Raw genomic sequence first — 23,420 nt, 5'->3', positions numbered from 1 at the left:
TTTTCTTCCTTGCAGGAACTAAATCTTTTGCTCTTTATAGGCCTTTACACCAGCCCCTGGACTGCTCTGCTTTTCCCATAGCTGTTCACCTGTGCTGCTTACCTTCAACCTTGGGTCTAGAAGCAAAGACCACCCTCTTAGAGGCTTTCTTCGACCACCTTCCTAACATCTCTTTTTCCATTTGCTTTTCTCCTTGTCTACCTTTTTTTCATCTTAGTGCTAACAACCATCTGAAACTATCTTCATTTTTAAATATTTTGAATTCTATAAATGTGCTTCTGTTCTCCCACCGTTCCTAGTTGTGACCTACTCCCTCTTCAGCCAGAGGCCTCCATTCTCTAAGGAAGGATTAGGGTTGCTATTGTGTGAATGTAAGGAAAAGATAGAGTCAGGGTTCTGCTGACTTCAGCAACAACAGCTAAGAAACACGAAGCCATTTGGCATTTATTTATTTGGCTGTGAGGGGTCTTACTGAATCAGTATGGATATTCACTGGGGCATGTGGGCTTAGTTGCCCCAAGGTATGTGGGATTCTAGTTCCTTGACTAGGGATCAAACTTGCATGCCCTGCATTGGAAGGCAGATTCTCAACTACTGGACTACCAGGGAAGTCCTAAAGCCTTTTGATTTTAAAAGAAAGGGTTTTTTCAAAAAGACAACCTATTGATTGGGAGAAAATATTTGCAAATGATATAGAAGACAGGTACATTTTTGGGCTTCCCTGGTGGCTCAGACGGTAAAGAATCTGTTTGCAATGCAGGAAATCCAGGTTCAATCTCTGGGTCGGGAAGATTCCTTGGAGAAGGGAATGGCTACCCACTGGAGTGAGAAAGATCTGCAGTGGGAAAGACTGAGGCAGGAGGAGAAGGGTACGGCAGAGGATGAGATGGTTGGATGGCATCACCGACTCAATGGACATGAATATGGGTAAACTCTGGGAGTTGGTGACGGACAGGGAGGCCTGGCGTGCTGTAGTCCATGGGTTTGCAAAGAGTCGGACATGACTCAGTGACTGAACTGAACTGAACTGAACTGAACCCACTTCAGTATTCTTGCCTGGAGAATTCCATAGACAGAGGAGCCTGGTGGGCTACAGTCCATAGGACTGCAAAGACTTGGACATGCCTGAATGACTAACACTTTCACTATGTGACTGATAAGTGACTAATATTCAACATATATAAATAGCTTATACCACTCAGCATCAAAATAACAAACAACCCGATTAAAAAATGAGCAGAAGAACGGAGTAGACATTTTTCCAAAGAGGAAATGCAGATGGTATATGAAAAGATGCTCAACATCGCTAAGCATGAGGAAAATGCAAATCAAAATCACAATAAGGTAAAACCTCACATCTATCAAAATGGCTATCAAAAAGAACACAAATAACAAATGTTGGCCAGGATGTGGAGAAAAGGTAACCCTCCCTCCTATACTGTTGGTGGGAATATAAATTGGTACAGCCACTGTAGAAAGCAGTATGACAGTTTCTCAAAAAACTAAAAAGGGAACTACTATATGATCTGGTAATTCTATTTCTGGGTATATAACTGAAAAAAAAAGCAGAACAAAACAAAAATTCAAACAGATAACATTCACCTTAATATTAACAGCAGTATTATTTACAATAGCGAAGATATGGAAGCAACCTAAGTGTCCATCAAAAGGTGAATGGATAGAAGCTTCCCTGGTGACTCAGTGATAAAGAATTAACCTGCCAAAGCAGGAGACATGCATTCAACCCCTGATCTGGGACAAGCCAACATGCCACTGAGCAACAAAGTCTGTGCACCACAGCTATTGAGCTTGTGCTCTACAGAGTCTGGGACGGCAAGTACTAAGTGCACACGCTGCAACTACTGAAGCCCATGTGCCCTAGGGCCCACACTCTGCAACAAGAAAAGCCACTGCACTGAGAAGCCAGCGCACTGCAACTAGAGATTAGGCCCCACTTGCCACAACAGAGGAAAGCCCACCCAGTAACGAAGACCCAGTGAAGCCAAAATAATATAAAAAAATAGGCGAACAGGTACAGATATGTGTACACACACACACACACACACACACACAGGAATACACTCAGTCATAAAAAAATGAAATTTTGGCATTTGCAGCAGCATGGATGGAGTCGGAGGGCATTACGCTAAGTGAAATAAGTCAGACAGAGAAAACAAACACTGTATGATGTCACATTTGGAACTGAAAAAAGGTACAACAAACAGGAATATGACAAAAGGGAAGCAGACTCACAGATACAGAAAACAAATTAGTAGTTCCTCAGATGATAAAGAATCTGCCTGGAATGCAAGAGACCTGGGTTTGATCCCTGGGTCAGGAAGATCCCTTGGAGAGGTGAATGGCTACCCACTCCAGTATTCTTTCTTGGGAAATCCCATGGAAAGAGGAACCTGGCGGGCTACAGTCCATGGGGTTGCAAAGGGTCAGACATGACTAACACTTTCACTGTTTCTTTCATTGTGGGGGAGGGACAACATAGAAGTGGGAAAGTGGGAGGAACAAACTGTTGGGTGTAAGATAGGCTCAAGGAAGTACTGTGTAACACAGGAAATGTAGCCAATATTTTGTAATAACTATAAGTGGAAAGTCACCTTTAAAATTGTGTAAAAATTTTAAAAATTCAAAATAATAAGAAAATAAAGGGCTTTTGAGGAGAAAAATTTATTTTCCTAAAGTTCTGAAGGAGTTTTAATTTATCCATATGTGACAGTTTTAAAATAAAATATTACAGATTGAAAAATATTTGCTGTTGTAGAAAAAGAAGAATTGTGCAAAGTATAAATCAGAATTAAGTGGGGGCCAACCCCCTACCACCACCTCTAATAGAGACTCAGAGACTTTCTGGGATTGACTTTTATCTTCTCTGTCTACCAGCTGAGAGCCTTTGAGCCACATGCCCTAGCTTATCTTCTGTAAAATAAAGATAATATTTCCTATTTCACAGACTCTTGAGGATTAAAGCAGTTAAAACATATACAACACTTAAAACAGTGTCTAACACATAATAAACTCAGTATTCACTTGTTTTCATTAATATCTAGATAACAACCTCTCATTCTTTGCTTAAAATTATTTAGGCCTCTTCCCCTCTCTGAATATTTTAAGGCTATCCCATTTCTAACCCCTTCTCCTATAATATATACAAAAGTACTTGCACTTTTGTTCTTTAAAACTACTTAAATTACTCAGTCTCATGAGGAAATCAACTGCCAATTCAAAACTGGTTAAGGAGATAAAGATGGGTTAAATTTTTCTCAATTACTTCCAATTCCTTTTAAAGAAACAAAGGTTTCTGTAGGGGTAATTTTTTATAAACATATTGAAATAAAATTATGGATTTGTAGAATTTTAAATTAAAGGTAAAATTTGTTTTCCCAAAAGAACTTTATCAAGGACACTGTTACCTTAAATGTTTAAAAAAGAGCTCAAGAAGAGAATTCATATGCTGTTCTCAAGCATTAAACTTTATAAACTAAACATTTCTCTAAGTGATTTATTACTGAGAGGGTAATATACTCTTACATTCTGAATCTAATGTTAATGTCCTCATCATATACTTAATGGCATTATTATTATAAGAACACAAAGTCATATTCCAATTATTCTCAATTGCATGTTGTCATGACTCCTTCCCTCTGAGAGATTGCATGACTTAAAAGTACATCACATTCACTGTGGGAACTTTTACAAATCACACTAATTAAGTGCACATGGAAAAATTAGTTAGCCTTCCAGGGTTGCTATATGTGTTATACTTAGATAACAGATTAGCACAAATGGAGCAAGAACAATAATATACACCATAAGTCAAAGAAATGATAAATTTTAAACCTGTGTCCTAAAGCGTAATGTATACCTTCTACCTTACGAGACAGCTACTAATCATTTATTGTACAGAGGCTTTTAAAAAATACATGTTGAATCAATAGCTACCATTTCTGGAATCCTTTATAATTTGTCTAACATTGCTATTGATACATATATCAGAAACCAACTCTGGAGATTAAGTTTCTAAACACCAGTGAGAGTGATTCAGCTTAAATCTCTGAACAACAAATCTATTTTGGTAAAAATGCTGAATTTCACCGTTGGTCTTAGAAAGTAACATATCAGCAAACTAAGTAATTTTATTAATTAGGATCTTTCTCCTTTTTTTATAAAACACTTTCGCTTTCTCACCTTGGTGTTTCTTTTCTGCATCAAAGCTCCCCTAAATCTTACCTTCTCCCCAAAACTTTCCAAAATAATGTCAACAAAACTATAATGCTTTTCAACTGAACCTTCACAAAGTGGGCCAGTTTAATGTAGAAATGTTTATTTGTCTTTTGATACCCATCCCCCTCCTTCTCCATCCCAATAATCCCCACTCCTGCTATAGAGGTCTGTCCTTTAATGGCCCATCGTCTCTATTTTCTCATCAACCTTTACCTGTCTTGCATTCCATTCCCTCAGGGCTTTAGAGTGACGATTAGATCATCTGAGAAACTAATTTGAGCTAATGTAATGTACCGAAGTCGTACTGCTTATGGTCATATGATAGGATGGATATAAAACACAGAATCTGAGAATGTATGAGCTCAGACGGCAGAGATCATCAGTTGCCAGGCATGGGAACTGGAACCAGCTGGTCAGATTCTACCACAATTAGGAAAAAAAATCTTTGTTTCTGGTTTGTTTTATAGCTTATGGTATTTTTCTAAAGTTTTGGTACTTTAAAAGAAAATAAATTTAATGACTAGTAAAATCCCCCATAAATAGGTGTTATTGGCGCTAAAATTTAACTAATTACAGTGAAGTGACTATTGTAATACATACTTTCTCATTAGATATTACTTTCCTTGAGCATATTCTGACACACCAACCTAAAGGCCAAGTGACTTCATTCTTCCCAGAATGGCAATTTCCCAGCATAACACACCCTGGAATGTATTATTGTGGTTTTAAAATTGTTTGTGTAGTGGCAAATTTGTCATAATTAAGATGTTTTGCAGAAAATAATAACATGCCTATTAAAGTACTAAGTGAAAGTTTTGCTAATTACAAATGTTAACATGTGTGGGGATTTATATATATATATATAATTTACTTTATTAATTCATGTGATTATATAATTATATATATATATGTATTTTAAAACTCATTTCAATTTTTTCCAGATTAGTTCATACTATTTTCTCCATGCAACTTATTTAGGTGGTGTCCTCCTCCTTAAATATAAAACTTATGAGGAGACTGATGGGTCAAAAAGAGGTAAATGAAGTCTTCATGAACTTAAAAAATAAACTAGAAGCTATGTTAGTAAGGCTAGGGAGTAACAGGTGACTTCTCACACTACTAGGGAATACTTACATTGCTACATTTTTTTTTCTCTGGAGGTCACTTTGGTCTTCATAGCAAATAACTTAAAACTGTACATATTTTTTCTATCTAAAAATTCCCCCTTCTAGATATTTATCCTAAAGAAATAATTATATAAAAGTGTAAAGTTGCATAAAGTTAGGCTCAAACTCCTTCAAGCTAGGCTTCAGCAGTACATGAACCAAGAACTTCCAGATGTACAAGCTGGGTTTAGAAAAGGCAGAGGAACCAGGGATCAAATTGCCAACATTTCTTGGATCATGGAGAAGCAAGGGAACTCCAGAAAAACATCTACTTCTGCTTCATTGACTATGCTAAAGCCTTTGACTGTGTGGATAACAACAAACTGTGGAAAATTCTGAAACAGATGGGAATACAGACCACCTGACCTGTCTCCTGAGAAATCTATAAGTGGGTCAAGAAGCAACAGTAGAACTTTACATGGAACAACTGACTGGTTCAAAACTGGGAAAGGAGTACGACAAGGCTGTATACTGTCACACTGTTTATTTAATGTATATGCAGAGTACATCATGTGCAATGCCGGACTGGGAGAATCACAAGCTGGAATCAAGACTGCTGGGAGAAATATCAACAACCTAAGATATGCAGATGATACCACTCTAATGGCAGAAAGTGAAGAGGAACTAAAGAGTCTCTTGATGAGGGTGAAAGAGGAGAGTGAAACAGCTAGCTTAAAACTCAACATTCAAAAAACTAAGATCATGGCATCTGGTCTTATCACTTCATGGCAAATAGAGGGGAAAAAGTGGAAGAAGTGACAGACTTAATTTTCTTGGGTTCCAAAATCACTGCTGATGGTGACTGCAGTCATGAAATTAAAAAACGCTTGTTCCTTGGAAGGGAAGTTATGACAAACCTAGACAGCATTGGAGAAGGAAATGGCAACCCACTCCAGTGTTCTTGCCTGGAGAATCCCAGGGACAGGGGAGCCTGGTGGGCTGCCATCTGTGGGGTCGCACAGTCGGACACGACTGAAGTGACTTAGCAGTAGCAGACAGCGTATTAAAAACCAGAGACACTACTTTGCTGACAAAGGTCTGTATAGTCAAAGCTATGGTTCTTCCAGCAGTCATGTATGGATGTTAGACTTGGACCATAAAGAAGGCTGAATGCTGAAGAATTGATGCTTTCGAACTGTGGTGCTGGAGAAGACTCTTGAGAATCCCTTGGACAGTAAGCAGATCATACCAGTCAATCCTAAAGAAAATCAACTCTGAATATTCATTGGAAGGACTAATGCTGAAGCTGAAGCTCCAATACTTTGGCCACCTGATATAAAGAGCCGGCTCATTGGAAAAGACCTTGATTCTGGGAAAGATTCAAGGCAGGAGGAGAAGGGGGCAGTACAGGATGAAATGGTTAGGTAGTATCATCGACTCAGTGGACATGAATCTGAGTAAACTCCAGGAGATAGTTAAGAACAGGGAAGTCTGGCGAGCTGTAGTCCATGGGGTTGTAAAGAGTCAGACATGACTTAGCAACTGAACAGCAACAATAAATCTGCATATACAAGAATGTTCATTGTAGACTGTATATCATATTAAAACATGCTAATCATCTAAAAGTCCAAAATAGAAGAACTTGATTAAATATATTATAGTATATAGCTATAGTAAACAATTCATACTTCAAAATTATTATGCAGATTACATATATTAACATGGGAAATATTTATATGTGTTAAATGAGAAAAGATTGTAAACATTATATGTAGTATGATCCATTTGCATTTTAAAAATAGGAGTTTCTATGTGAACATATACCTCTGTGTACATGTGTGTACATGTACTTTCTCAAGCATGAGAAAAGTCTATATTTACAGCACTGTGTATGAATGGTCCATGGTGAAGAAAATGTTTTGAATCTCTGCTGACCAATACAATAGTCTCTGGCTGCTTGTAACTGATGAGAACTTGAAGTGTAACTAGTCCAACTGAGGAACTGAATTTTTAACTTTATTTAATTTTAAATACCACAAATGGATAGTTGGTATCATGCTGGGCAGCTCAGATCGGGAAGAGTATATACCACGATATATACTTCCAGATGGTAAAGAATCTGCTTTACCTGGGTTCAATTCCTGGACTGGGAAGATCCTCTGGAGAAGGGAATGGCTACTCATGCCAGTATTCTTTCCTGGGAAATCCCATGGACAAAGGAGTCTGGCAGCCTATAGTCCATGGAGTTGCTAAGAGTGGACACGACTAACACTTTCACACTTTTTTATACCATGATATTAACAATCCTTATGATTTACTGTTATTTATTTTCTTTTTCTTGCCTTTTTAATTTCTGAGATTTACAAATGAACATTTATTACATAAGTGATGAAAAAAGAATAAAGGTTCTTTTTTGAGAGGTCAAGGGGACACGTCAAGCTTAGGTCTAGGAGTCTAATGACCTGGATTTGGTACCAATTCTGCTATTTATTAGCTATATTAGTTATTACTAAAATGTCCAAGCCTATATAATACCTATAACATCTCTTATATTGGTGATGTATGGTGATTTTGATTAAGTGAAGTTGCTCAGTCATGTCCAACACTTGTGACCCCATAGACTATAGCCTACCAGGCTCCTCCGTCCATGGAATTTTCTGGGCAAGAGTACTAGAGTGGGGTGCCATTTCCTTTTCCAGGGGATCTTCCTGACCCAGGCATTGAATCTAGGTCTCCAGCATTGCAGGCAGATGCTTTTAAGTGTCTGACCCACCAAGGAAGTGATTTTGATTAAATTGCTTAATATTTGTGACCAATGTCTCTTTCTGAGTGGACAAAGTTAAGAGTAAACCTACTTTCTTTATCTTGGAATTTCTATTTGGAGAATGAAAGAATGGAGGAAAAAAATGCAAGAATCCTGAAATTGACTATGATCATAATGTTGATGAAATAGAAAAAGAACTAAGAGCTTATATAGAGTGAAAGAAGAGTGGCCACATTTACCAAAAGGAAATGAAATTCTGCGAGACATCTATTAATGTTGATGAAACCTTTGGCATATGTCTTATAGTAACCATTAACCATTTTAATAAGACATAATAAAAACAAAAACATTTTTCTAAGAATATCTCACTGATTAGATGAATTATCTAAAACATTAATATACATCATGTACTCTCATTTAAATTTCATTAAATTTTAAAATCCATATGACTATGCAATAAAAATATGAAATTTTGTATGCCAGTATATAATGATATACTATATATATACTATATACAACTATATTCTATATATACCTGTATAGTTATATATAACTATAACATGATAGTCAAAAGGTAGTTCTCTATTTTAAGAGACTGCCAATGTATCTGCTTAAGATAATATTTACAAATACAGGAGAACCCTACTTAAAGAGTTTTTGATTCAGTAAAAAGGGTCAGTGCTTCATGAAGTCAATGGAAATATTCTGATGACCATACCTTTAAAAACATAGCAACACTATAAAAGAATTTATCTAGAAATCAGATTAATACAGAATTATGAATTTTATATTCATAAATGAAATCAGGCATAGAGTAGTATATTGGCACTTGGAAACTAACATTTAAAAGCAAGTCAGAAAGCTCTATCTTTAAGATGTCCATTGAGAATAATGTTTTGAAAGACTGCTGAATGTATATTAGGATATTCTTAGGATTCAAAGTAGATGCCAAAAGAAATACACTACAATTAAACAGAAAAATAAAAGACTTAAAAAGATGTTTATTGAATATATTAAGTGTGAGAAATAAAAAAGAGTATCACAATTATAGCAGTGATTAGATTGAAGTGTTAATAATTACTTTTAATATTTGTTTTAGAAAAACTCATTTGTGACCTGCATTTAGGTGGCTACAAATGAATGAAAGACCAAAGATGACACTGAAATATATGAGAAAATAGATATTTTTCTAAACTGAGAGGTTTCTAATTTACCAATTTCAATTCTTTCTTCTTGTGTTTCTTAAAGAATTAACTGAAGTCATGATCACAAGCCACTAAATAAATATTTTCAAGAACTGGGGAGACTTACATATGAGCTAGGTTATAAGTGTTAATAACCACAAGGATAAAAATAACAATATTAGAAGTTATAGGTTCATAACATCAACTATGTAACTCAGAAAATATTGACACATATTTCAAAGAAATAGGGTTATAGTCAGTTACAGACCATGGATTAAAAAAGAACTAAAAAAAAAAAAAAACAAAAACCGTTTTGGCCCTTTTCCTTTAAATGACCACAGCAATTATTTCAAAGTTCTCTCATTTGAGCAAGAGGTAGCAATATTATAGTGAGTTGTAGTTTATAAAATATTTTGCAGGTCACTGTTATTGTTTTACCATAAAACTATGAGTTGAGACTGATGAAGATAAGAATTTTACAAATGATAAAGCTCAGAGAAATTAGTACATTTTCTAAAATAAGTGGCATTAGTAGGACTTAAACCTAAGTTTCACAATTTTAAGGCTGGTTTCCTGGCCTTTATAATTACTCTGAGGCAGAATTCTACCAACCACATGGCTGTTTATTGATCAAGATAAATTTTTCCTTATGCAGTTCCAGACTAGGGGGTGAAGGCCTGATGAATCTTCTTCCTCAACACTACCCTCTGTCCCTTCCACATAGCAAAGGCTGTATGACTTCTTCCTGGTACCCAATTATTCCTGCTCAGAGACAGAAACACATGCTCTTCTGTTTGGGTTACAGAACATCACTACCACTCACTTAAAAAATAAACTCCAGTCTAGACCTGCAGATTCTTTTACAACACACAATATCAAACTAACATATAAGCATCATTATAAACTGCTGTTCTGAAATGTTAGGAAACTATTGTCCCAGGGATAGCAAATCATCTTATCCCTGTAATTACTCAAGTTATAAAGCAAAACTTGTAACAGGAAAGACAGTTTGACATTTGTGACTTGTGATTGTCTGGATCCCCTTTCCTAAGAATTTTTATACTAAAAGGAAAAGGCCCTATCACACTAGGCAAATTAAAACTCAATCTGTGATTGATCAATAAATTATATAACCTTAGCACAGACAATACGTTTGGGACTCTCCAAGTCAAAAATAATATATACACATTGACTTTTGTGTGTATATGCGTTTTCAACAATTGTAACCTGCTTTCCATGAGTCCACAGAATTGTTTGCATTCTGTTTGGAACAAGTCACCCTTAAAATCCATATTGTTCTCTGTGACTTCCCATACAGTTGAAGCCTTCTTAAGTGAATGATAGAAACATGGGAGGAATTTCATAAAAGCTATTTTCAACCTGTGTTGGTGTTGAGCAATACCTTTAAATTCAGTCAGGCTTCTCTGCAGGGTAAGGTTAAAATCTGCTGAATCTAAGCTGTGAAAACAACTGTTCTTTATAATTTTGACAGAATATATACCATTTTCCTTATTGGGTAAGAGAAACTCAAAGCAACTTAGTCATGTTTTACATAAGTCATCCTAATTTTTATGTTAATATTTGTAATATCACTAACAGTGACTCCAAAAAAGTAAGCATATAATAAATGTAGAATTCATGTTCAATTTAATATTTGAATTAGTTTTTAATGTTTGAATATCTCTAGAGCACTTATGTGCTTGGCATTAAGCTAAGTGCATTTTCTACATTATCTTAGTTACCTATTATTAATAATTCTGTGGGTCTAAAAAGGATTATGTTCATGCTATAAATATAGTTTCTATATGAGCATTTCCCAGTATGTTCTATAGATCATTAGTTCTTAAAAGTATTCAATGAAAATGAAGGCTCTGCGGTCAAAATCTGTATTGTTGTTCCTCTTGTAGATTTAACATACCTTATAAAGGTACTCTTGCCTGGAAAATCTCATGGATAGAGAAGCCTGGTGGGCTGCAGTCCATGGGGTCGCTAAGAGTTGGACACGACTGAGCGACTTCACTTTCACTTTTCACTTTCATGCATTGGAGAAGGAAATGGCAACCCACTCCAGAGTTCTTGCCTGGAGAATCCCAGGACGGGGAGCCTGGCAGGCTGCCATCTATAGGGTCGCAGAGTCGGACATGACTGAAGCAACTTAGCAGCAGCAGCAGCAGCATAAAGGATATGAGAATTAACAACATTAATGGGCTGAAAAAGAAACCAATATGATCTTTTCAATAGCTATGGAAAAATAGTTTGGCAAAATTCAACATCCAGTCATGATAAGATGTCTCAGCAAACTAAGAATAGAAGGAGACTGCTTCAAACTGATAAGGGGAATTTACAAAAAACCTAGAGTTATCTGTTACATTTAATGGTGAAAGACTAAATGTTCTCTAAGATTATGATCCATCAAGGTAACGATGTTCCCTTCACTATTTCTGTTCAACACTGTCTTCAAGATTCCAGCCAATGAAACAAAACAAAACAAAAAATAAATCTAATTAATACAGATCAGAAAGAAGTAAAACTCTTTATTCATAGATGACATGATTGCCAACTTAGAAAAATCCTACAAAGTCTACAAAAACATCACTAGAATTAATAAGTAAGTACAGTAGACCTGCAGATACCATACTCTATTTCTAAATACTAGCCACAAGCAATTCCAACTTTAAATTCAAAGAAACCATTTTCAATAGCATAAAAACATAAAACACTTTGGGATATATCTTTTAAAAATGTAAACCACAAGACATTAATTTAAAAAGCTAAAGAACACCCAAATAATACCGAATTCATGGATCAGAAGCTCAATATTGTTAAGATGTCAGTTCTCCCAACATTTATTTCTAGATGAAACAAAATTCCAACCAAATCTCAACAGACTTTTCTTTAGAATTAACAGGCTAATGTAAAAATTGTTATGAAAAATGCAAAGGATCCAGAATGTCCAAAATCATTCTGGAAAAGAATAAAACTTGCAGACTCAAATGAGTTGATTTCAAGATTATAGAGCTATAAAAAACAATAGTAATCAGTGTGGCACTGGCCTAAGATAAACATATAAACAAATTCCAGACTAGTCAAATTTTGACAAATGTGCCAAGGAAATCCAGTGGGGAAACTGAATTTTCAATTGTTTTCAATTGCTTGAAAAGGCTATATGGTCTTTTCAAACAGTTATCATATGACAGAGCAATGTCTCTCAAAGACTATTCACAAATATTCAGAGCAGTGTTATTCCTAATGATATAAAAACTGTAAACAAGCCACTACTCACTGAAAGGATAAATAAGTTGTGGTACATTCATGCAATTTAAAATCACTCAACAGTAAAAAAGAGTTAAATACACGAATGATACATGCAACATCAAGATGAATTTCAAAAAGTTAAGTAAAAGAAATCAGATACAAAAAGTTACAAACTGTCTGGTTATAAGAAGTTCTTTTCTGAAAAGGGCAAAATTATAGACAGAAATCAGAGCAGTGTTTGCCATGGGCTGGGGCTGCAGGGAAAGGCAATGACTGCAAAACAGATGGAAGAACTTTTTGGAGTTACAAAAAGGTCCTAAATCTTTAAAAATGTTTAAATTGAAGAATAGTTAAGTTACGATACTAAATTAGCTTCAGGTATACACCATAGCAATACAAAATTTTTATAGATTATACTCCATTTAAAACTGTTATAAAATATCGGCTATATTCCTTGTGTTATACAATGTATCCTTGTAGCTTATTTAGTTTATACATGGTAGTTTGTGCCTCTTAATCCCCTTTCATCTTTCCACCGGTAGCTACTAGTTTGTTCTCTGTATGTGTAAGCTCATTTGTTTTGTTACATCTATTCGTTTATTTTTTATATTCCACATTTAAGCAATATCATACAGTATTTGTCTTTCCCTGACTTATTTCACTAAGCATCCTAGGTCCATCAATGCTGCTGATGGTAAACTTCATTCTTTATAATGGCTGAGTAATATTCCCATGTGTGTATATGTATGTGTGTATATGTATCACATATCTTCTTTACCCATTCATCTGTTAATGGACACTTAGGTTCTTCTATATCTTGGGTATTATAAATAATGCTGCTATGAATATTGGGGTGCATGTATTGAATTGGCCAAAAAGTTTGTTTGAGTTTTTCCAACATACAAAAAAACTTTTCTGGCCAACCTGAACAAACTTTTTGGCCAACCCCAATTTTTTGTCCAATCTACTTTTTAGGTTACAGTTCTCATTTTCTCTGAATACATACTTAAGAATGGAATTGCTGAATCACATGGTAGCTCTAGTCTTAGTTTTTGAGGAATCTCTATACTATTTTCCATAATGGCTATACTGATTTACATTCCCACAAACAGTGTACTAGGGTTCCCTTTTCTCAGCAACATTTGTTATTTGTGGTCTCTTTGATGATAGGTATCCTGGAAAATTTCCTATATCTTGCCACAGAGTGGTTAGAAACTGCATATATTTGTCAAAACTTGTAGAATTATACATTAAAAAAGGATAAATTTTACTGCAAGTACATTAAAACAATGAATTTAACTCAAGCAAAAAACTCTCTCAGACCTATTTTGGTAAGAAATTGGTTTATATATTTTTTAACTTTAACTTTTCTAAGATTATTTTTTCCTGAAAATATTTTGCAACATTTTTTTCATCCTATAGAAGTTGTTATTATGCTCTACACTGTATATATGAGATATATATTTATATCTTATAATATATTTTAAATATACTTATGTTTTATAAATAGTCATATATTTTTATAGTTATAGAAATGAAAGAAACTTTCTTAAAGGAAATTGTGAGGACTATAGTCATAATAGGGACAAAACATCATAGCTTAGTAGGTAAAGAATCCTTCTGCAATGCAGGAGACCCTGGTTCGATTCCTAGGTTGGGAAGATCCCCTGGAGAAGATTCTTGGAGTGGCTTCCTTTGTGGCTTAGCTGGTAAAATATCTGACTGCAATGTGGGAGACCTGGGTTCAATCCCTGGGTTGGGAAGATGCCCTGGAGAAGGGCAAGGCCATGAGGTTGCATAGAGTCGGACATGACTGAGCGACTTTCACTTTCAGTTTAGTTCAGTTCAGTTCAGTCGCTCAGTCGTGTCCTACTCTTTGCAACCCCATGAATTGCAGCACTCCAGGCCTCCCTGTCCATCACCAACTCCCAGAGTTCACTCAAACTCACGTCTTTCATTCTATTAGAGACTGCTGCTGCTGCTGCTAAGTCACTTCAGTCGTGTCCGACTCTGTGCGACCCCATAGAGGGCAGCCCACCAGGCTCCCCTGTCCCTGGGATTCTTCAGGCAAGAACACTGGAGTGGGGTGCCATTGCCTTCTCCATTAAAGAAACTAATAGGATTCAAATCCTAATAGAGACTCAAACCTTCCTGTGTTTGAGTACTACCCTCAGAGACACGATATAGAATAGTTCCCAGAAGAAAAGTGCTTTGGATTTAAATGAGGTTTGCTATTAGATACTGCAAGAGCTGTTGAGAATACAGAGTTCAAAGGCATATTCCTGCCCCATAGGTTGCTCAGAAATAAATGTGGGAGATAGGCAAGTCATCTCTGTAGGTGATTGGAAAGTTAAGGCTAAAACAGAGAGACCAGTTAGGAGGCCCTTTTAGTGTCTGAGGTGGGAAATAGCTGGGATGTGAACTTGTTAATGGTAATGGACATGGAAAAAAGACAAGATAGACGTATCCAGAAGGTAGATTTGATATTATTTGACAATGGACAATGGATGTTGAGAGTGAAGTTGAAGGAGTGATTCTTTCGGGGTTTTGTTAAGAAAACATTTTAGTCTCAAATAAAGATCCTTCTCAAATTACTAGCATGACCCACAAAACAATATTTAAACATTATTACTTACTACAATTCCTTGCAGTATGCAAAAGATAAGAGAGTCTTAAAAACTGCTTGGAAAATGAAATAATTAGAATACTAGAGAATTAAATGTTCATAATTTCAGATGTGGGGAATAGGCAGATGAGAGAATTCTTTTAATAGAATTTCAAGAAACTATAATCATTTCCAAAGACCAGAAAGTAAAATGCCTTCTAAAGTTGTAATGGTCAAAACATATGAAAGATTCTGTAAGATTAAAATCTCAGTATCTGTATTTTTGGATACCTAACTATGTCAAAAATTTGAAGATATTTTAACAATAAAAAAAGAAGCTCTTTTAGTAATATCAAAGTTACTTAGATGTACAATTTCATTAAATACTTAAAAATATTTTATATTTTTTCTTATAAAGAACTACTATAATTTTCTATTGCTATTTTAATAGATTTTCCCTTGAAAACGATTTATATACATTTAACAAAGTAACTCAGTAAATTATCCACCTTACTGTTCAACTCATTATTTTAAATATTTTCCATTGTTTTCAAATGCACATTCCTATTCTTGCCCTTCTTATTTTCAGTTGAAGACCTCACCTCCTAGTTTACCAGCAAAATAAAGACATCCAGCCTGAACTCCCTTTCCTTAGTCCCTTCCAAACTACTGAAGGAATTTTTCTTCTGTGGAAAATGATTCTAGTGAAAGTGACTGATTTTCAGGTATACTGCACAAAAAACTAAATGTGAACCTTCCAAGTGCTGTGATATACAAACTGAATATTGATTTTTTAAAAAAGCTGGATTTACAACCTGACTTTGACTTATTCAATTATAGATAAAGAAACTAAGGTCCAAAGAGTTTCAGTAACCATCCACAGTGACCAAATGATTTTCTTCTCCTTAAAAATCTATTATCTTAAGATTAAAAAGAAAATCTATGACTAGATTATGGGTAGTAGAGAGAAAAATACAAATAAATAATTTTATCAAAATAAAAGTAGACTATGGTTATTCAAAATCTAGCCATGAACAGGAAAAAATAAAGAGTATATTGATTTATTTTAAAAACTTATCAAGGGTTTACCAGGAACTCTTCAAGACTGTGGGGATACAAGCATGAACAAAACAGACAATATTCCCTCCTTTCTGGGCTTATATTCTAGTGAAGGGTGTCGAAGAATAAAGAACTAAATAAGAAAAACTATTTATCACAGCAGATGATTAGAAGTGCTATGGAATAACAGAGCAGAAGTATACTAATTATCTAGAGCCGGGTGGAGGAAGAGGTACAGTATTCTATATAACAGGGTAGGGGGAAGGTCTCACTAGGAAGGTGACATTGAAGCAAAGACCTGAAACAGAAGGGACAAACCACACAGAGGTTGGGAAAGGCGGGGGTGACGGGGATATAGACATGGTGGGAAGGTGGGGGGATGCAGGGAAAATATATTTTTAGGCAGAATGAAAAGCAAGTACAAAAGCTTGAGAGGGTATCATTTTCTAGCAGGTTTCATAAACAAGAGACCAGACTAAGAAGGCCTTTGGGGCTAGAGCAGAAGGATGGAGGATTACTAGGCAATTAGAACAGAAATGTGTTAGAAGAACAGCTTGCTGTAAGGTCTTCTCTTTATAATCAGAAGTTGTTGGAGGATGCTTGAGCAAAGAAATGATGTGATCCATTTATCTTTTAAAAGGCCCATTTGAACTTTTATAATGACTACAGCAGAGCAAGGGGTTAAGCAGGAACCAGTGAGGAGGAAGTTGCAATAACCCAGGTAAGAGATAGATGTAGTGAGAAATGGTTAAAGTCTAGATATATTTCAAAGGAAAAGCCAACAAGATTTGTTGACAGGTTGGATGTGGGGTACTAAAGAAAGACTATAAGAATTTTTGGTTTGAACACCTGAAAGGATGGAGTTGCTATTAGAGAAAGGAAAGATAATGGGAGATGCTATCTTGGATGGAGATTGAAGAAAGTAATAACAGGAGTTCAATTTTAATTATGTCAAGTATGAGATGATTTTCAGACATGCTCTTAAAGATGTCAAGTAGGTAGTTAGATATCTGAGTCTGAAGTCATAGAGGAGATACAGGAGGGGAGATACAAACAGAAGCCACCAACAGATACATGGCATATAAAGCCATGTATCTGGATGAAATTACAGAGAAAATGTTCAATAACTCAGCTTTGGTGAATTCAAACATTGCTAGGTCAAAAAGATATGAAGGATCAAATAAAGGAATTTGAGAAGAAGAAGCCAGTAGGGAAGGAGAAAAACCAAGAGTGAGTGTTTTGGAAGCCATGGTTTAAAATGCTGCTCAAGTAAAATGTGGACTGAAAATGAACCACTGACCTTAGAAAGGTGAAGGTCACTTGCATCATTGATTAACAGATATTAGAGGGAAAGAGGTTTACAAAAGTCTGATGAGAAATTACTACATGTTTTGTACTTATAGCCGTAAAAAAATAGAGGAGTAATGATGAAGAAGGAAGAATTGCTGGAATGATAGGCTGAGTTGAAGAAAGGGCATATGGAATCTACTGATCAAGTGCAGGCATTGCCCTTAGGAATACAAACAACTCACAAATAGGAACAAGAGAGAAGTAAAAATATATACTGTTTACAGAAAAAAGCTTTTGCCCATTTATTACCATTACTTTTCTTAGGTTCATATTTTATATTTGACTTATGAGTTAATTATTTTAAAAGCAAGTTAACTTTTTTGTTTTTTGTACAGATTGTATTTCTATGCATATTAAACATACTTTCTAGATTTTAGAATATCTGAATTCAGTCCAAAAATCTTGCCTGTAGTTCAAGCAGTTCCGGTGTGCTGCAGTACCATCCAAATGACAGAAATAACTCAGATTTAAAATGGACATTCCAAGCCTCTTTATTGTTTTTCATAATCAAGGAAAAAAGCTAGGATAATATCCTTTTTACTCCTTTTATGTTTTTCACATAGGATATAATCTCCCTGAGTACTCTTTACTCTAGGGTCCTGACTCTGGTAACACCCTGAGGTAAAGAATATACAAGGAAACTTATATCTCAGTATTAAAGGAGATAATACTTAGCATTTGTTTTATTTAGGCTAAATAAAATACACGTGTGTCCTCTTTCTTATGATTCATAAATTGGAGCAAATAAGATGATATTAGTAAATTATTTAGATGTTACAAATACTTTTGTTAACTTATCAATAAATAATAACCTAAATGTTATAAATAATGAATATATCAGGACTACCATCTTGTTTAAAAAATTCATGTCTTAAATAGAAACAACAAACTACCTTATTTTTCAAAAACAGTGGCTTCTAAGCTCTTATCTCCTGCCTAGTCCTTTGTAGATGGTTCAGCTCTCTTGATAAGAACTCAAAAGGCTTCTTTCCATCCGAGCCCAGTTCCTCCAAATGAAACAGTAAGCTGGAGTGATTGACAGGGATCCCGAATGACATGGTGAAGTGTGAAAGGTACAAAGAGAAATGTATGTCTCTTGTCTCATCCTTGAATATTTTTTTCACACGTACACATTAGAATTCTAAATTAGGGGAGTTAAAGGAAACCTTCTTAGTCCTATTTTCACTCTTAGAGACATTCCCACAATTGACCAGTATTTTAGGCTAATATGATTATCTTACGATATGAGTTGTTACTTGAGGATTTTCATTATGACTGTGGTACGAGGATATACTCCATGTCACAGGAAAAGTTTTCCAAAAGTTACTGTCCAGTCTATTGTTGCTTCGTTTATTATCAAAGGATTAAAAATTACATTTTGTTTCTAACTAGGGGAAACTAATTCTTATATGCCCATCTATTTTATTTCTATGTAGGTAAGTTAAAAGGAACAGGGTTAAGACGATGAGTGATGGGCAAAAAGGAATACATTGGGTTTTACACATAAGCTATTTGAATTAGCATTATATGAACCCCTATAAAAATACCTCATATGTTCATTTCTTGATCATTGCTTTCATTTCCTTTTAAAGCTGGAGAAAATAAAACAAAATTAAAATTATGTTAAATGGCACTGTCTTAGCTTTTCTTCCCTAAGGACATCAAGGAGAAATTCCAAAGAGAAGAGAGACAAAAAAAATTCTGTATGTTAGTAGGGTTTATCAGCAGTGTTTTTATGGGTTAAAGAGGTGCAGTTTTAGGCTATGGTGGGAAGAGATGTGAGACCGATGTCATTATAATCTCACTGCCTTCCACATCTTCCTAGATAATGTAGTTTCAAGTAGGTGGTTGCTTATTTTATAAATTTAAGAAACCATTTGGGCTTCTTGGTTATTTCAGTAAAAATTCAAGACAACTGTCTAATGATTTTACAAATTTAAACTGGATGGATCAGTAAAGTGTAGATAAAAATGTAACAAATACAAATTACCTTAGCTTCTTCCAAGATACTATTTTCAAGTCTACATCAGGCTTCTATTTAACTGTTACTAAGGAAATATTACATAGCTTGCTACATCATCCTGTACTAGAGCTGAATGATGAATGGAAAAAACAGAAATAGTCCATGAAATGATGACTTCATTACAGTGATTATTTTTAACAACTTAAAATTTATTTTGTTCATGTGTCAGGTATGCTTTCACAGCAATTTTCACATTTAATTTTTTAAATAACCTCTAAGGTATTATTCAGAGAAGGCAATGGCACCCTACTCCAGTACTCTTGCCTGGAAAATCCCATGGACGGAGGAGTCTGGTAGGCTGCAGTCCATGGGGTAGCGAAGAGTCGGACACGACTGAGCGACTTTACTTTCACTTTTTACTTTCATGCATTGGAGAAGAAAATGGCAACCCACTCCAGTGTTCTTGCCTGGAGAATTCCAGGGACGGTGGAGCCTGGTAGGCAGCCGTCTATGGGGTCGCACAGAGTCGGATATGACTGAAGCGACTTAGCAGCAGCAGCAGCAGCAGCAGCAAGGTATTATTATTTTCTATCAAATGAGATATCAAGACTTATACAAAGTCATATTATTAATAATTGGTAAAGACAGAAATCAAGTCAAAGTTATAGGATTCCAAGGAATATCAGTGTTTTAGTAGATTGACTACAATAAAAAAAAAAAAACTATTCAGTAAAGTTCTTTTTGGAGAGGAAGTACTTGTGAGAAATGGCTGTCCTTATATTTGTGTCACATATATATTCAGATCTTTATTTGTATGGTTACAATTTCACTTGGCTGTCTATTCTTTAGTGACAATTTCTTAAAAAAACTTATGTCTCCTGAAGAAGAATCAAAATAATTTCAGGTAGTTCTTAGATTACTCCATTTTTAGCCAGCCTAATCAAGATATTCAGTAATACAATAAACTGAATACAGGTAAAATGCAACATTTGAATAGTTTTGACATTCACACTTGTGAAATCACTGCAATCAAAATAATAAACATGTTCATTACTCATAAAAAGCAAACAAACAAAAAACCTATGTGTCCTCATAGGTTTGGCCACTGGTACTCAGATAGGTTTCAGAAGCTACAGCACCTAAATATTCCAGCAAAGAATTTTATATTTTATTAATACACAATTTTATTCCTTAAAACATTCTTAATCTTTTGAAATGAGAAAAAATTGCTTATCTAACTTAACTTCATATAACTGCTCTTACGCGACTGTAATTTGAAACTTTGGAAAAGAATTCTTAAAATCACACCAGTGTACTCTGGTTGAACTTTTGTTTTTCAGTTAATTGCGCTTAGCATGCAGCTCAGGTTGATAACCTTGTCTGTGTTGATACTGAAGTATCTACTCATTGATATTACGCTGCCAGTTATAACTAGCTTTATAAGTGATAAACCAAACTTAGCTCCTGATATTTCAAAAATATTTAACTGTTATCATTAACACTTCTCAAAATATATCAACATCATTTTGTTTTTCATTTTCTAGCATTTTTTGAATGGGAAACTTTTGTTCAAAATTAATGGTTAAAGGTTTTACTGGCTATTTATGAACGAAATGAAAACCTGCAAGAGTATTTTCCATTGTTTTAAATGTATAGTGCAAATCCATCTTATGTCCTCTACTCATATTGATTAAGGGTAAAAATCATAAATTCCATTTCTAGCTATTAAAGGAATTTATTCCTTAAATTATTGTAGTGGTATTACAACTGGGGCAACCAATACATTAAAATAGATTAGCTTTTACAAGTTTGATTTAATATGTTATATATTTCAAACCAGAGTTAAATGTAGTAGAGTCTTTTATTTTCAAAGAATTCCAATGGGGCAGAAAACACAAACAAGAATCCTAATTTCTCTTGAGAGTTTACTGAGTTCAGAGATCTGTAATTCATGAGTTTACTAATTTTAATTACTGCATATGGATATTGTTTGATCTACCATTTTATTGAGAGGCTGGAGTTTAGCTGTGAAATTTATCTGCGAAATTTTTTTTAATAGAGAATAACATGCTTTTGCTTTCAGTTTACTATTATAAGAAAAAAATGGACTAAAGCTAGATTATCAAGGCCCCCTTTCTTTTTCTTCGAAGGACAACAAGGAAGTTATGATACAAAGTAAAATAAAAATAAAGAGAAAGCACAGATTTGTGAACACATAATTCAGATTCAGGAATTTCTCTTGGCCTGACGCATTACAGCAGACAGCATGCAGGAGAGATCTTTAAGGGAGTCTCCTGTGTCATCAAGGGTCTAGATTACATCATCATTGATTTCATCTTTTCCATCTCCTAATTTTAATGGCTCTGCTTTCCCAAACCCTGCTGTAGTTTATCCCATGGGTTCTCAAAATAAGTGAAACTTAAAATAGGAACACTGCTTCTGTGTTGTCTTTATTGTCTTTGCTTTCTGTTGCTATCATATCTATTTGCAGAGCTAATAGTACCTTCTGCTCCTGTTCCAATGAAAGTGTTCTTTATATATTCACTATTTTGTCAATTAGATGAAGAAATTTTGTGATTTGTAGACACTAGTAATACATTTGCTCTGCTTTACTGTAAAATTTAACTAAAATGAATTTTGCTGAATTGATGAGGCAAGAGCTATAACCAAAATAAATTTGCCAGAAAGGTTTTTCGTCATGCGATACTTCAACTATAATTTTATTTTTCTTCTTAGATCAGACTGGACCATCCTTTCCCAAACATATATTTTTTTTAATAAGCAAAATTACAGTAGTTTTTACTTGCTAATATGTTCACTTCTTCAGAGAATTATGGGGAAACAGTAAAAAAGTCTTGAAGAGGGAAATGAGTACCACCTGAGAATCATGTGCCAAGATGCTCAATGATTTTTTTTTTCCTTCAAAGATATAGGTAACAAGGATAGGAAACAATTTCAGCCATTAGGGAGTGCTTTTTTAAAAAAAAAAAAAAACAAAACAAAACTAGAAGTTGTTACTTTGAAAACAGGGGAATTATCATTTTGAACTGCCTTACCTTATCTAAGAGTGAGAAGAGATTTAAGAAGTCAGCCAGCTGTGCTGTGTGCGAACATGCTCAGTTGTGTCTGACTCTTCACAACCCTATGGACTGTAGCCCACCAAGCTCTGTTCAAGGGATTTTCCAGGCAAGAATACTGGAGTGGGTTGCCATTTCTTCCTCCAGGGGATCTTCAAGAAGTCAGCAGCAGTTCTCAGATGTATATGTCATTCAGGTAGAAGTTGTCACTGATAAAACAAAAAAGTTAAATTTACTCCTTTTAAAGAATTGTTCTTCAGTTCAGTTCAGTCGCTCAGTTGTGTCCGACTCTTTGTGACCCCATGAATTGAGCACGCCAGGCCTCCCTGTCCATCACCAACTCCCGGAGTTCACTCAAACTCACGTCCATCGAGTTGGTAATGCCATCCAGCCATCTCATCCTCTGTCGTCCCCTTTTCCTCCTGCCCCCAATCCCTCCCAGCATCAGAGTCTTTTCCAATGAGTCAATTTTTCACATGAGGTGGCCAAAGTATTGGAGTTTCAGCTTTAGCATCATTATTCTAAAGAACACCCATGGCTGATCTCCTTTAGAATGGACTGGTTGGATCTCCTTGCAGTCCAAGGGACTCTCAAGAGTCTTCTCCAACACCACTTCAGTGAATCCTTAATATTCCCTAAGTAATAAAATAGCAATTTTAAGATTAAATGATGTGAAGCTAAATTATGATTGTTACTTTTAATGTACTCAGTAAATTAAAAAGTTGTCAAACATATTTTGGTCCCCTTATATTTTCTCTTGAAATTTTACTGGTTTATAAAGCCCCAGATTGGTGAGCACTTTTTAAATAGAGCTTATTTTC

At 35.1% G+C, this 23,420-nt stretch overlaps 1 long non-coding RNA gene across 13 annotated transcripts in view; it reads right to left on the bottom strand.

The window, feature by feature from the left end:
- Nucleotides 1-23,420, bottom strand: part of LOC138445896 (uncharacterized) — a 186,924-nt gene that overhangs the window by 150,548 nt on the left and 12,956 nt on the right. For all 13 annotated transcript variants that reach the window (XR_011259031.1, XR_011259023.1, XR_011259027.1 and 10 more), the window contains exon 2: nt 22,579-22,808. This is a non-coding gene — a long non-coding RNA (uncharacterized lncRNA). The remainder of the gene's footprint in view (nt 1-22,578; nt 22,809-23,420) is intronic.

This window comes from Ovis canadensis, chromosome 9, assembly GCF_042477335.2.
Source record: "Ovis canadensis isolate MfBH-ARS-UI-01 breed Bighorn chromosome 9, ARS-UI_OviCan_v2, whole genome shotgun sequence".
NCBI classification, from domain to species: Eukaryota; Metazoa; Chordata; class Mammalia; order Artiodactyla; family Bovidae; genus Ovis; species Ovis canadensis.
Note: the sequence above shows the minus strand (reverse complement) of the source record. Positions and strands in the feature narration are given on the sequence as shown.